Source organism: Salvelinus sp. IW2-2015, unplaced genomic scaffold, assembly GCF_002910315.2.
Source record: "Salvelinus sp. IW2-2015 unplaced genomic scaffold, ASM291031v2 Un_scaffold2215, whole genome shotgun sequence".
NCBI lineage: Eukaryota > Metazoa > Chordata > Actinopteri > Salmoniformes > Salmonidae > Salvelinus > Salvelinus sp. IW2-2015.
In genome coordinates this window covers 17,247-21,332 of record NW_019943545.1, presented here as the reverse complement: position 1 = coordinate 21,332, position 4,086 = coordinate 17,247, and the positions used below count along the sequence as shown (strand labels likewise).

The window sequence follows — 4,086 nt, the reverse complement described above, 5'->3', positions numbered from 1 at the left end:
AACTACATGCTTAGCTAACCTTAGCACCACCTACTTTAGAACCTTACACAACTATGCTAATTTTATGCTGAATCATGACAGATTGTAAATAGCCACAAAGAGAGCGTGTCTGCTTCGTCATAGGATGCCAGTCTTTGATCGCGCCGTGGAACGCAGCGCCATCTGATGCGCCGTGAAGACGCAGCCGCCAGTCTGATGGCCGTGGAACGCAGCCCAGTATGGTGCACGGTGGAACGCAGGCCAGTCTGATGCACGTGAGAACGCAGCGCCAGTCTGATGCACGAGATGGAAACGCCGCGCCTGTCTGATGCCGGTGGAACGCAAGCGCCACAGTCTGCATGCCGCGTGGAACGCTCAGCGCACCGTCCATACGACCGTTGCATGCGTGGAACGCAGCCGCCAGGTCTGATGCCCGTAGCGAACGCAGCGCCAGTCTGATGCACCGTGGAACGCAGCGCCAGTCTGACTGCCCATGGAACGCAGCCCAGTCTGATGCACCGTGAAGCAGCAGCGGACGGACCACGAGTCTGATGCACCTGGCAACGCAGCGCCATCTGCATGCCCGGTGGACACGCAGCCGCCAGCTTCCTGATGCACGGGGAACGCAGCGCCAAGTCATGATCAGCACGGTGGAACGCCAGCGCCAGTCTGATGCACGGTGCAACCGCAGCGCCTGTCTGATGCCCGTTGAGAACGCACAGCGCCAGTCTGATGCGCCGGGGAACGCAGCGCCAGTATTGCATGCCCGGTGGAACCAGCCGCCAGTCTGATGCCCGGCTGGAACGCAGCGCCAGTCTGATGCACCGTGGACGCAGCGCACAGTCTGATGCACCGCATGGAAGAGCACGCCAGTCTGTGCGCTGTCCGGTGGACCGCAGCGCCAGTCTGGTCCCGAGTGGAACGCAGCGCAGTCATGAGTGGCACGGTGGACGCAGCGCCAGTATGAGGCTGCACGGTGGAAGGCAGCGCCATATGGTGCACCGCGTGAACGACACGGCCAGTCTGCATGCACGTGGAACGACAGCGCCAGTCCCCTGATGCACGGTGGAACCAGCGACCTGATCTGATGCACGGTGGAACCAGCGCCTGTTCTGATGCACGTGAAGAACGGCAGCGCCTGTCTGATGCCCGGTGGAACGCCAGCGCCAGTCTGAATGCCGTTTTGGAACGCAGCAGCCACGTTGATGCCCGGTGCGGAACGCAGCGCCCAGTCTGATGCCCGGTGGAACGCAGCGCCAGTCATGATGGCCGCGGATGGACGCAGCGCCAGTCCTGAATGCCCGGATGGAACGCAGCGCAATCTGATGCCCGTGAACGCAGCGCCAGTCTGATCGCCCCGGTTGGGAACGCAGCGCCAGTCCTGATGCCCGGTAGAAACGCCAGCCGCCAGTCTATGCCCGGTGGAACGCATGCGCCGATCTGATGGCACCGTGAACGCCAGCGCCAGTCCTGCATGCACGTGGAACGCCAGCAGACCAGTCTGATGCACTGGAACGCAGCGCCAGTCTGATCACGTGAACGCAGCGCCAGTCTGATGCACCGCTGGAACGCACGCCAGTCTGAATGCACCGTGGAACGCAGCGCCGTCGTTGATGCACCGTGGAACAGCAGCGCGCAGTCTGATGCACCGTGGAACGCAGCCCAGCACAGCCGTGACTGGCATGATGCACCGTGGAACGCAGCGCCAGTCTGATGCCCGTGGAACAGCAGCCAGATCTGATGCACCGTGACGAGCGCAGTCGACGCACGTGAACGCCAGTGGATGCACCGAGGAACGCAGCAAACGTTCACAAATCATAGTGAGTGGCCAAATAACCATTTAATCTACTATTATACTCAAACACTAACATACGCCTTGATGAGTAGCTTATTCCACGCGTTAACCCAACTACAACTAGTCAACAGAAGCTAGCTACAGGTAGTCATGGGTAGCCTCCATACCTCCAAAATCACTTCGTGTCACGTTTCCCGCTTTTAACGTGAAGCTTATGTTCGCGACTGGCCGCTAGGTCAATGGGGAATCTATGCGATTCTCAACAACTGTCAAAGCTGTAGATTAATAAGCTTAGCTAAGCGAGCTAGATAGAAGCAAGACAAGGCATACAGTTATTGTAGAGTGACCGTGGTGATGTCGGGTTCAACTTACTTCGTGAATGAAATGTTTTTCTGTCATTATGTATCGTTTCTGCATCCGTAGCGAGCACAGTCGGACCATCTTACAATGCGAGATACTGAACTTTAACAAGACTTGCTTGTACTTGTCCCGTTCCTTGTCTATCAATCTCTTAATTTATCCTTTCTTGCTGAGGTCCTCTTCCACTTACCACACATGGCCGGAACATGCTTCACAGATTGTGTCTCATCGACCTGCACTACAGCTGTCAATGTACCATGTTTTCTCAACTCTGTACGCAGAGATTTTCTCTTTCTCGATCTCCGTGAAGATTAAATCTTAAAAAAGGTTGTTGGTTTTACAATTTTCCGTCCTCTATGCCGCTGAGGGGGCGGGAAAAAAACCACTGCTGGAAGAACTATATCTTCAGAACATTTATTATAATCCTCATTAATTAAACCTTATTTACTAGGCAAGTCAATTTAAGAACAAATTCTTATTACAATAACGGCCCTACCAAAAATCAAACGCTTCCTGCAGGGCACGGGGCTGGGAACGAAATATAGTACGGCAAAAAACATTTACATCATCTTGTCCACGAATGACCCAAAAGGATTCATAACATTAGATTACATACTGTTGTGCTGTCCATTACTTCGATACACTATGCTTACCCTATTACCTGGCGAGAACAATCGTTAATATGTTGCCCCAAACCAACAATGAACACATGCATACATAGACAAGCTCCATATTACCTTGAGCTATACAGACACAAGAATACAATACACGAGCACAGGTACCTCCCTCACCTGAGGCTAGTAAATGCGACCACCTACAAGCACTGTTCAGTGATGTCAGTTTACTAAAAACAAAGGGTCGAAAAAGGTGTTATCATTTTAATTAAAATTCTCAAGACCAAAATTACAAGACCTTGTAAACATAAATTAGGATTGAAGCTTTAAACACAGGATGTTTTAATCTGTCATTAAATACTCTCTAAAAGGCCCAAACTCCATGCAATTTAAACTGACCTGAAGGAACGAAGCTTAACTGCTTACGGAAGCCAAATTCTGCTGTCTTACACACATTCATATCCATGTCATCCTGTATTGACTTACCATTACATACATACCCACCCACCCAGAGAGGAATAAACACAACGGTGCCCAAATGTACCCTATTCCCTACTTAGTGCCACTACCCTTTTAACAGCTACTATGCTACCCTAATTCCCATATCAGTGCACAATCTTTGAACAGAACCTAATTCCTGCTATAATAGATGCACACTACTTTTGACCAAAATCCCGTTAGACCAATTCTGGACGTACCCCAGAAACAGACATAACCACTTCCAAAAAGACTCATACTGTCAGAAGACTCGAACCACATGAGTGTGATTCTGGTGGATGCTGTGTTCACCATTACTGTATCCATTACTGAGCCATTAAGTACTGTAGCCAGTCTACTTAGCCAGTATACTTAGCCAATTACATGTAGCACCAGTTAGCTACATGAGCCAAGTTACTGTAAATCTCTCTCTTCTTAGCTAACCTTAGCACCAACTACTGTTAGCTAACCTTAGCACCAACTACTGTTAGCTAACCTTAGCACCAACTACTGTTAGCTAACCTTAGCACGAACTACTGTTAGCTAACCTTAGCACCAACTACTGTTAGCTAACCTTAGCACCAACTACTGTTAGCTAACCTTAGCACCAACTACTGGCTACATCTGTCAGTGCTGAATCTGCAGATTGTAAATAGCCCAAGAGGCCGATGTCTGCTTCGTGATAGGGATGCCAGTCTGATGCGCCGTGGAACGCAGCGCCAGTCTGATGCGCCGTGGAACGCAGCGCCAGTCTGATGCCCGGTGGAACGCAGCGCCAGTATGGTGCACGGTGGAACGCAGCGCCAGTCTGATGCACGGTGGAACGCAGCGCCAGTCTGATGCACGGTGGAACGCAGCGCC

General features: G+C 51.4%; 1 protein-coding gene across 1 annotated transcript in view; it reads right to left on the bottom strand.

The window, feature by feature from the left end:
- The window catches only part of LOC112073300 (THAP domain-containing protein 1), a 15,347-nt gene that overhangs the window by 3,960 nt on the left and 7,301 nt on the right, over positions 1 to 4,086 (bottom strand). The window lies entirely within an intron of this gene.